Raw genomic sequence first — 12,629 nt, forward strand, 5'->3', positions numbered from 1 at the left:
AAAACATCAAACGGAAACTATGACATAGTTTGTGTGTGTGTATATATATATAATTAAAAAAAAACATGTAGTAAATTAGTAAATAAACAAACGAACATATACTAAATACACAGCCGAACAGAAAAAAACAGAAGGTCACCAACTCCTCTTCAGTTATCGGCCAGAGGGTTCAACGCAATTTCGGCTATTATCGATAATATTGCTTCCACTCTGGAGGCACCGGCAAGAAACTTGCCGGGAATGGGACCAAAGCATAACAAAACGAGATGGGCTCGAGACGATACCGTTCGTACACGGATGAGGGACAAGACAATAAACAGAATAAAGGCTTAGGGCCACACGGAGGCAACAATTAAAATGATAATAATACATATACGACAAAAAAAGCCATAGGATTGCAAGACAAGACAAAAATGGGTAACGCGAAAGAGAAATGAAAAACTGTTCTAAAGGACTATAGATACGGGGTGGGATCAGAAAATCGTGACCAGTCCGGTCGAAGGCAAACGAAAAAGAATGATACCGCCTTAGGCCGTCATGGATCACGTGAAAGTGGGAGAAGGGTATCAGAGAAAGACAGACAGCAAAAGAGGGAGAGACAGAGACAGAGAGATAGAGAGAGAGAGTACCAAACAGTAGCAAACAGCCCAAGCCATGCTCTTCCATTCAACAATGTTCAATGATTGCTAACTTATGTCTCTACTTCTGGAAAGTTATCAGCATGAAACTATTTAATAACATTAATTGGCTTATGAGACTCGAATATTTTATAAACTGTATGTGTGTTTATGTGTGTGTGCATGTATATTTGTGTGTACATGCGTGGAATTGGAGAGAGGGAGATAGAGACAGACAGACAGACAGACAGACAGACAGACAGACAGACAGACAGACAGACAGACAGACAGACAGACAGACAGACAGAGGTACAAACAGAAATCCTCTCGCTTGTGAGTGACTTGACAGATGGTTTGTTTGTTTGTTTGTTCTTTTGTTTTGTTTTTTTCTTTTATGAGACTGAAATCAAACAATACAAATTCTGAAGGAATGTACGGAAATTTATATTTGTTCGTATCATATAAAATATATCATGCAATAAATACGTTTTTATTGTCTTCTGGTGCTAAATTTAACTAAAATTGGTTGAAAACTGCTTCTCAAAAAATTTATGTTACATACTTTCATTAGAGTTTCGTTTCCGTTAAACTCCTCCCACTCACCTAGCATTAATAATCGGTTTGTTTACCTTTTGTAACGCTATTTTTTCTCTAAGCACCACCAGGCACACATAAACGCCCTCCGGTGCATTTTAATTTACCCGCCCACCGGTTTCCACTCATTCGTATACATTATTTCTTTTATTAACACACATGCGCATATACACATGTACGCATACATACGTATAAAAATATATGAAGATATACATACGTATATGCATACATAGAGACACACATATAGACATAAATGTGTACGTGCATTCATGTAAGCATGAATGCGTGTATACATACATAAATGTATGAAAGCATGCATGCATACATCTGTAAATACATATATGAATACATGTATACATGCATAAGTACATACATACTGGCATACATATACACGTACATATATACCTTATATATATGTATCTTTCTTTCCTTTCCCGAGCGTCCAGTAACACAATATCTGTATCACGTCCTCGCGTTGTTGTTTTTTGTCCTTTTTTTCTTTTTTGAACTCACTATATATATATATATATATATATATATATAAGGAGACCACTAGGGGGACTGTTAATGTGCTAGAAGAAGATCACATGTAATGCGTCTACTAAGACCGAATTGTTCTCAAAGAATAATTTAGCGAACCAACAAAACGTATACGGGCAAGACAAGTGATTCTTTCAATGTGCTTGTTCCCTGGTCTTCTTCTTCTTGCCTTTAACCTTCCAACGCGGAGTATAGGCCATTTATAATTGAATTCCATGTCGCATAATTTCCCGCTTCTGTACTTATACTCTGCCATGAATGTCCCTCTTTCTCTAGTTCCTTTTGTGTTGTTCCCTGGTATTAAATTGATATTAATTAATATCCAATTTTTTACCCTACTGTTATATATATATATATATATATATATATATATATATATATATATATATATATATATATATATATATATATATATACATATACGTGCATACCTACATATATGTATACATTTATACATGCATACATACATGAATATATATGTGTGTGTGTATGTATCTGTGAATGTATGTATACAAATATGCATATATACATATATACTACATAGGTACCATACATATATACATATATGTATGCATACATATTTATGTACATACATACACACAAACATACACCCAAGCATACATACATACATACATACACATAAAGAGCTAGATGTCAATTAGTAGCAAACCTTTAAAAATTTAATATATATTCAGCTGATATTCATTAATTGCTAATAAAATATGGTAATAAATTCCAAACTATTGAAAAATGTGCAAGCAAAATTTTAATAAACCGTTTTCAACCTTTTTAATTTAATTAAACACAAAAAAAAACAATAAAACATCTTTATTTTATTGTTTTTTTTTATGAGTGGCATAGATTTTTCGTTTTTGTACATTAAAAAATTTCGTACTAAATCTAATTTTGTATCGTAGTAAGTGAAACAAAAGATGAGTCGGTGGAGAATCGGTTAGAATGATTTGAGGTAATTGTTGTTGCTATTTGCTCTTTGGGTTCAAATTCCGCCAAGCCCGACTTTGCTTTTCATCTTTTTGAAGTCAATAAATAAAATAGCAGTCAAGTATTGAGATAGATGTTATTGACTTATCCCTCCCCTCAAAATTGCTGGCCTTGTGTCGAAATATGAAACTATTATTGTTGATATTATTCTCTCTCTCCCTCTCTCTCTCTTTCTTTCTCTCTCCCTCTCTCTCTCTTTCTCTCTCTCTCCCTCCCTCTTTCTTAATCAGTTTCCTTACGCTGAGACACGTTGTAGATGACTACTTGCAGCATTCTTTACTTGTTTTCGTAACCTCGTCAATGACATACCCTCTGTACTTGAGGTCTGCAGGCGACAAAAGGACTTTGACAAATCTAGCTGACTGATTGATTGAACGAACGATTAATCAAACAATCGTTTAGTTAATTGGTTAAATAGTTAACCAATTTACAAATAAAAAAAGTGAAACAGAACCAGTGCGTGTGTTTAATATTGGCATAATTACTCACCGGAGTTGCAATAGAATATGTTTCAACAGACGAGTTCACATCAAGAATCTTGCAAAACAAATATAAAAACGAAAACTGTAACAAGGCTTTCTTTTTCTATGTAAATGACTAATGTTAACGGAATTACAACCTAGTCTTCTACAATGTTAGCAATAAATCATCTCTCAACCAACCACGATCATTGAAGATATGCAGTTCATAAGGCAAGTAAGCCAAGTGAATCTGTTACATCAGATCATATGACGATGCATAACTTCACTGGCGCTAATGAAACTGTAGAACGGGAAGTAGAAACGTTTCTAAAGGAATCTTTAAAAGATCATTTGGATCATATATTTTCTACACTTTGAATAAAACACAAATTTATAAATTGAAAGAATACTTGCATGATTGCATAACTGGTTGGTTTGGAACAGATGGCAAAAAGTGTTCTTTTGTTTCCCTATGTCGTCTAATGAGTAACTTTTCGCATAAACAGAGTTCAGCTCTTTCTACTGTTTTATTTTATGTTTATCTTAACAAAGATACCAAGCAAAAAAAAAAGCGATGAAGCAACCAAAATAATCTGCCTCGGTGCGTTACAAGATAGGGCCACCATTTGAAGAAAATGCTTACTGGCTGTGGACCCCCAAAAGGATAAATGAAATATTAAACAAACAATTCCAAAGTGTTTTCACGTCACCACTGGGAGATATACATAACCATGATGAGTTCTTCAACGCCATAGATCTACACAGGAAAGAGACAACCATCGACTATATCGACATGGATGAGGGAAATGTTATACCATAATTGAAGTACACTCATTAGAAAATTGCAATATGCACACTGAAATCTTATCAAAGTACAAACTTTGTAATGGTCAACATGTGAAACTTGGAATTACAACCATCGCATAAAATGTTAGTTGATAGTCTTTCAGTTCAAAGTATTGAAGATCAGAAAAAACGTTCGGAAGAAAATTTGATAGCATATTTTAAATGTGAAACTTTCTTGAAGAACGAAAACTAACTTTTAGGGGCAAAAACCCAATTTCTTGATGAAAGATGCAAGGGAAATTCGTTAGGCATTTTAGAATAGATTGGTCGTTATGATAACGTTAAAGTTAAGGCTTTTCACATTAAAAATGCATGCATATTTATTATTTATCATCTAATAGTCCAAATGAGTTCATTAACTGTTGTAAAAGTCTAAGCTAACTCAACATGAGTATGCTATGTATCATAGTACAGGGTGCGGCAGAAAAACCTCCCACTTTTGTTAGTTCGATGCATATTATCTAGGGAAGTTAGGCAGGTGGTAATGGTGTCTTTATGTAGCTAATGCTTTACTGGATTTGGGTTTTGTTTTTGTTTTTCATTATTATTATTCAGTTGCCATCATGTGAGGCGTTCAAGTCGGTGCACACCGTGCTTATGCTTTTGAGAAGCTTGCCAACCAGTAAAATATGGGAGGTTTTTCCGCCGCACACTGTATAACTCCTGATTCGTCATACAGAGAACAAACTGCATTTGTATAATGGTATGCTTAATAAAATGAAGTTGGTAATAAAATCAAAAAAAGGCGATGATGGGACAGAAGATTCTTCCTCGGTGTGTTACTAGATAGGGCCACTGTTTGAAGGAAATGGCTCACTGGCTGCAAACCCCACAAGAATAAGGGAAATGAAAGATAATCAACACCTTGGTGGTTTCACAAATAAATATACCAAATAATCAACACCTTGATGATTTCACAAATAAGTATGCCAAAAGAGTTCTTCAACAATGCTGATCTACACAGAGAAGAGGCAATCATCGTTTACATCGACATAAAAGAGGAGGATGTGATACCATAATTGAAGTACACTCACTAGAAAATTGAAGTATGCGGCACTGGAAGAGGCTAAAAATCTAATATAGAAGATCTTGGAGGGTCTAGGCTCTAACTTTGAGATTGAAAGTTACATAAACCCCTAAATTGAACGCTACTGTAAAGTAATGGATGTAAGAAATTTTTCAGTCATAGAGCGATATTGATAGGATTTTTAAAACCCCAAATTCTGCAATTTTGTCTATTAAAAAAGCCATTCAAATGAAAATGTGCTTCATGCGACATTATCAGTTTGTGGATAAATTCAGGATCTTCGCTCGGTAATTCTTGAATTTTGACTGCATATTGCAGTCTCTGGTCGTAATCATGTGGCTTCAGTTGTTTTACTAATTGTACTTTGTATGGAAACTGGTTGATTCACTTAAGAATTCGTTGGAGTGACGTCCGAAAGATTCCAACCTATCGTGACCGACTAGGAGTTTATGTGCTCCGATTTTCTTCGACACTTTCTGTTACTGAACTTTTACTCTCAAAACTGCGAATCAAATTCCTAATTATAGGTTTACTTAGAGAATCTCTCACAACATAATGGCAACGATATGCTCGTTGAGTTTGAATTATTGATCCTTGGTTTTGAAAGAAAAAGTCCACTATTTGTGTTCCTTGTGCAGTCGTGTATTTTTCTGTGATTAATTTCCAAAGCCTCCTTTACAGAATATCTAAAAGAACTATAAAAAGATTTAATAGACAAAAGCATATTAAATATCCAGACAACTTGATGACTTTTGGACCATTCTCTGTGTGTGTGTGTGTGTGTGTGTGTGTGTGTGTGTGTGTGTGTGTGTGTGTGTGTGTGTGTAGTGGTTAGTGGTTAGGATGTTGCACTCACGATCTAGCGATCGTGATTTCAATTCCTAGACCGGGTGGTGCGTTGTGTTCTTGAGCAAAACACTTCCTCACTCATTGCTCTACAATCACTTCGACACACCTGATGCGTGATACACTGTGCACCTGTTCAAACAACGTTTATTTTGTGGAGAGAGTGAGCTAATGTACAGCACATACATTCGATCATTATAAACAAATCATTTGTGCAGGTCGTTCAGCAAAAGTTGAAGCTCATGCATCGTCTTCGACGGGAGAGTCCATCGTGTATATATATATAGTTTCCCGGCGATGCGCTCTGTCCTTGAGCAAGACACTTTATTTCACGTTGCTCCAGTCCACTCAGCTGGTAAAAATGAGTAGTACCTTGTCACACTTTGTGTCACGCTGAATCTCCCTGAGAATTACGTTAAGGATACACGTATCTGTGGAGTGCTCAGCCACTTGCACGTTAATTTCACGAGCAAAGCAGTTCCGTTGATCGTATCAGCTGGGACCCACGTCGTCGTAACCGACGTAGTGCTCCTATTATTATATAGTGTACTGTTCCGTGATGGTACGACCAACAAAAAATGTATTCCATCTGGCGAGAGATAAATATTATTCAATAAACACAATATATGTTTTATGTGCTGCTATTAGTTTCATGTGCTGAGAACATGCCAAATAGTGTTTTATAACACGTCTGGTGTTCCAGCACAATCATCAGACACTGCCCACGTGGCATAACTCGTTATGCCATGTGGACAGTGTCCGATAATTGTGCTGGGAGGCCAGTTATAAAACACTGTTTGGTATGTTCTCTGTGTGTGTGCGTATGCATGTGCGTGTGTGTGAGAGTGTGTGTGTGTGTGTACATACATACATGTTTGTGGAATACGTTATATATATATATATATATATATATATATATATACGTACACAAACACACACACACACAACATATATATATATATTTTCATCTTAGCCAAAAGGCAAAGAAATGATGTATATATGTATGTATGTATGTATGTATGTATGTATGTATGTATACATGTGTACATATGTGTGTGTGCGTGTGCGCGTGTGTGGAGAGAGAGAGAGAGAGAGAGAGAGATCCATATATCATATTTAACATACACACACTGTCGATAGGCCATTTACTGCGCTATTTGTCTTGAGATAACATCTCTTTTGGACGTACTGTGTTAAAAACAAAATAAATACCAGAGGGAAATGAAAATTCATCCCAAAGCGACCAACCAGAATACCAGATGCATTTCAGCATTTATGGGTCTTTTCAATGGTGTGTACTCACAGTCTACCTTATTCTTGAATGAGAATTCATCGTCTCTGATACAGGAAAAAAAGGAACAAAACATCCCGTGATGTTGCGAATAACCCTCCCTCTGAATAAAAAATCCGGTATACGCAATTAAGGCAGTATTGAATTTAAATAGTTGTCTATGTATTATAATCAATAAATACTGCAATATTTGTCCTGATATAATATCTGTTAAGGACGGCTGTGTTAAAAACTCACAAAATATCAGAGGGAAATGTAATGCCTCTGGCGGCTGCTGAGACAAATTTTCTTCTCTGATATTTATTGTGTTCCTAGCACAGCCCATCTGTGAGAGATATTACCTCAGGAAAAATACTACAGTAACTGGCCTATCGACAGTGTACGCACATTGTATATGATAGATAGCTATTGTAATTTAATACTTCTTCAATTGCATATATAGGAAACACACGCATGTAAATTCATGCATACATACATACATACATACATACATAGGTACGTACGTACGTACGTACGTACATACATACATACGTATGTACATAGATAGATAGATAGATAGATAGATAGATAGATAGATAGATAGATAGATAGATAGATAGTTATGTAGGTAGGTTAGGTAGGTAGATAGATAGATAGATAGATAGATAGATAGATAGATAGATAGATAGATAACTTTCTTTTATTAGCCACACAGGGCTGCACACAGAGGGGACAAATACAACTGTAGAGCTTTTCTTTAAAAAACAAAAATAAAAAAATAAAATAAATAAAAAAATTTTTTTAATAACAAATCCGATCAAAAGGGATCGGTAGGGGCAAACAAACAAAAAAAAAGGTGGGTATCGTATATCACAGAAAATGTCAATTGTTTAAAATGGGGTAACATTAGGTTTATCCATGGAGAGAAAAGCCTACGGAAAAGACCATGGTAACCTCAGCAGGGAATAGACACATGAGAGCGAAGTGCTCTCTCTCTCTCTCTCTTTTTTTTTTGTTTTTTTTTTTCTCGGTTTATAGGATCATGCTCAAAAAGGTATCGTCACTCGCACGCACCATCTTTGCTACATTCACCCACCTTTTAATGAAACTTTCACGAGACAAAAACTGTCTCTCTATTCTCACCTTCCTTTTCAAGTGATACTTGAAAAAGTTGATGAGCGATTGGCCAGAGAGGTAAGTTTTCGTCTCTAATCCTTTCGCTCGGGTCCACCACACACATTCTTTCCCCATGGCCACCAGTATGATGAACACTGCCTTGCCTTCCCTGTTGAGGGACGGTGGTGGAACAATTTATACAATAGACTCGGCTGACAGGTGGACTCGTCCCACACGTGACAGCAGCCGTTCGGCATAAGCCCACAGGTCGGAAATCTTTGGACACTGCACGAGTGCATGCAGAACGGTTTCGTCGCTCTGACCGCATCTCGGGCAGCTCGGTCCGGTGTGTCTCGAACCGTGCCTGTAAAGCTTATCCCGAACGGGTAATGCTTCTCGATAGCACTGCCAGGCCAGGGATCTCTGGTGGTTGTCCATAGGTCCCGGCCCGAAAGTTGTCCTGAACAAGCGGGTCAGGTGTTCCTCGTCGACGCCCAGATTCTGCCCGAGATCGTCGTCGCACCTCCCCTCCACTAATCCTCTATAGAACGCTTTTGTGGAATCAAAGTTGCACAAGATTGGTCCCGGACGGCAGAGTTGCTTGAGAGCAACGCGACACTCGCGGTGCCATTCGCCGAGCCTAGGTCTCTGTTTAATCCACGACTGCAGTTCGGCTAAGGAGACGAGCTGCGGGAAAGCGCGCCGCACAAACGGCGACCACACCTGTTCACCGTCGTCTATGAAGCGCCGGAGATGTCGCAGTCTCAGCGCATGACTGCGCATCATCAACCACGGCATACCCAGCCCTCCATTTAGCGACTGTTGACAGCAAATGGATCGCCTAACCATCGGAATGCTTCCCTTCCACAAGAAGCGGAAGAGTATGCGTTCCAGTTTGGTGGAGACGCTGTTAGACGGCATGGGCTTGCTTCTCCAGGTGCCGAGCCGCAAGCCCACTGACTTATCCCGGTTAATTTTTGCTCCCGTTACCGCTTCGTATTCTTTTAGTCTCTCGCCGACCAGCTCGATGTGCTTTTGGCTTGACACTATGACGGTGACGTCGTCCGCGTATGCAGACACGCTTGTCCCACATCCCAGCTCTCGTGGGATGCCCCTCAGCGTCGCCAGCTTCCGCAGTAGAGGCTCAAGAGTCAATACATACAGAAGGGCCGAGAGGGGTCATCCTTGACGAACCGAACGCATGATGCCGAAGGGTCTGGATAGATGACCGTTTACGCGAACTACCGAGCGGATGCTGCTGTATAAGGCAGCGATCCAACCGCGGAAGACGGGACCGAAACCAGCCGCTATGAGGACGGCTTCCAAGTAGTGATGGTCTACCCTATCGAAAGCTTTTGATTGATCCAAATTGATCAGCGCCCCACCCATGCCAGGTTCCTTAACTACCCTGTCCATGATGTAGCGGATCAGATGGAGATTGTCATGGATACTCCTACCCGGCATGGCGCACGTCTGCGCCCTGTCGACTAGTTTCTCGATGACAAGCGCCAACCTCTCGGCTAACACTTTGGCCAAAATTTTCAAATCTGCGTTGAGCAGAGTGATGGGCTGAAAATTATCTATGACGTTCCCCTTGTTTGGGTCTTTCTTTAGTAGTGCCACTGCTCCTCGCTTTACAAAGACGGGGATGCTCCCGTTTTGCTGCCAGTTGCAGTAGACAGCTGCCAAGACGCCTCCAAACAAATCTGGCATATGACAATAAAGTTCGTAGGGCAGACCATTCAAGCCTGGCGACTTGTCTCCCTTGCAGCCTGCCATCGCATCCCGTACGTCCGCGGCTGTGATGGGTCTTTCACAACACTCCGCCTCTCTTGCTGAGAGTCGTGGCAGGCCATGCAGGTAGGCACTAAAGTCTACTCTGCGTTCTAACCCACCAGTTGTCCCGAACAGTCGGGCAAAGTGCTGTTGAAAGGCCTCGCACATCCTTTCAGGCTCGAGTAATTCGCACCCTTCTTCATCTGTCAGAGACCTAATGGTGGCTCTGTTGCCTCGTTGCGCTTCCGCTACTCGGTCCTCTCGGGCCGCTCCAACTCCCTCGTCCCTCAGAGCACGCATCCTAGCTCTGACAACGCATCCTTCGTGTTTGGCGTTGAAGTGTTGGTCGAGGGCCAACCTCGCCGTCACTACGTTGGACGCGATGCCAGTACTAAGTGCCTCTTCTAATTTCTTAACTAGGTCTCCCTCTATTCTATTTTGGTCTAACGCTAGGGCCTTACTGTACCTAACCGATTCTGACTTGATTGCTTTTTTGAGGGCATACCACCATCTGTTGTTGATGATGGCACCCGTTAATGCTCTCTTAACTAAAGTGCTAATCCGGTCCCTGTAAGCCTGGCGTGCCGTGAACGACGCGTTCAGCTTCCAGTAACCGGGACCCTGTCTATGTGTCTTATCTAAGTCAAGCGTACAAGTGACAAATTTGTGGTCTGTGTAGCTGACTATGTGGAATTGTGGACAACCTACTCTATCCTTATCCACTGTCCTACAGAATACCCTATCTAAGTACGATCTGGACGACCCGATGCGGTTACTCCATGTCCACATTGGCACATTCGGGTGGTCCAGTCGGTACCTGTCAGACAGTTGGAAACGTCTGAGCAGGTCTTTGAGGCTTTTGCATCCCTTTCTATTGCTATCGCTGCCTGCGTAATCTAGATGCGTGTCCAGGGTAGCGTTCCATTCCCCCACTAAAAGTAAAGGTCGAGACGTTCCCAAGAAAACCTCTAGACGTCGATAGAAATCTGGCCAGCCTGTTAAAGACGGTGCATAAACTGCTATCAGTCGAAAAGCACACCCATTGCTGCCGTCGACATCCAAGACGACCAACCTACCCTCCGGATCTAGGAAAATTGCTTTTACTTTGAGGTCCAAACTCTTCCGAATAAGCACCGCGGTGCCTCCTCCACCCATTCTCGGCAGACACGGAGAAAAATAAATGTTGAAATGTCCGCCGAACATGTGCTGGAGGGCCCGCGGGCTGTGGAGTCTGGTCTCGCTGATGGCTATGACATGCAGATTTTGTGACTTGATGTCGTTTAACAGATACCCTTGTTTCCAAGGCGACCCCAAGCCACGTACATTTATACTGCCTATTTTGAGCATGATCCTATCAAAATTTGTGTTTTACACACGAAAGGAGAGAGAGAGAGTTACTTACTGTCCGAAAGTTCTTGGTTCTTCGCCTAACAGTCTTCTCTCAGAAGGTCTTTGTACAGTTTATTAGAGGAATATTTCTGGAATCTCCCTACTGCATCCGGGTAGAGAGATTTCAGTGTATTGTATGTGCTACGTGTTACGTGTATGATTTTGATGTGTTGTGGTGGTGTTGTGCGTGGGTGATTGCTTGTTTTCGTGTCATTTTCTGTTATGTTAGTGTTTGACCTAATGAATTTCATTAGGTCTGGATTGTTTGTGTTTATCGCTGTCAACATTGTTGTGGGGTTCTGTGTTGGTGCGTTTGTGTTGGTGTTTTTGTTTTCTGTGGATGTGTTGGTTTCGGGGCTGGTAAACCTCCCCGCTTTGTTTGTTTGTTTTTCCGTTCTTTTTTTTCCTCTTTTTCTTCTTCCCCCCGTGGCCACTTGCCAATCCTCTGTGTCATCTTCATCTGACGACATGTCGGAGGAATCGGAGGGTGGGAGGGGAAGGGTGTTGGGGTCTATTTTTGTGTGGGTTGATTTTGTTGTTGGTGGTGTTGGTGCTGTTTCGTGACAGTTGGGATGTGGTGTTTGGGTTTTTGGGGGTGGGGTGGGAGTCTTTTTCGTGTTCCCTTCTTCTTGTGGGGTTGTTGTTGTTGTTGGTGGTGGTGGTGGTGATGGTGCTGATTCTGTTCTTGGTGGTACTGGTGGTGTTGTTTGGTTCGGCTGGCTTGCTGGCTGCTGGCGATTCTCCATTTCGTTGTACAGCTGCTTGACCAGTTGTGCATATGGCGGTGTGGGCAGTAATGCTGTTTTTTTCTTGTGTTTCTGGTTTTCTTGTGGTTGTTGTTGTTGTCTTTCTTGGTATTGTTGACGTTGTTGTTGCCTTTGCTCCTGGGCTACTGGGCATGTGTTTCGAAGGTGAGTTTTGCTACTACAAACGTAGCAAACTGGCCTTCTGCCTTCGACGGCAACATAGAAACTTGAATCCTCTGTTAATTGGATTCTGTGTGGAATTTTGTCATAATTTGCTGGATCAACTTGTACCAGGAGTTGAAATTCCTGGCCAATCCAGTTTTCATTGTACACAGCAGATGCTTCTAAAATGTTTATTTCCTCCTCTATGCCGAGACATATGGCAGATACGAGCCATTC

Source organism: Octopus bimaculoides, chromosome 2, assembly GCF_046866305.1.
Source record: "Octopus bimaculoides isolate indiv1 chromosome 2, ASM4686630v1, whole genome shotgun sequence".
NCBI lineage: Eukaryota > Metazoa > Mollusca > Cephalopoda > Octopoda > Octopodidae > Octopus > Octopus bimaculoides.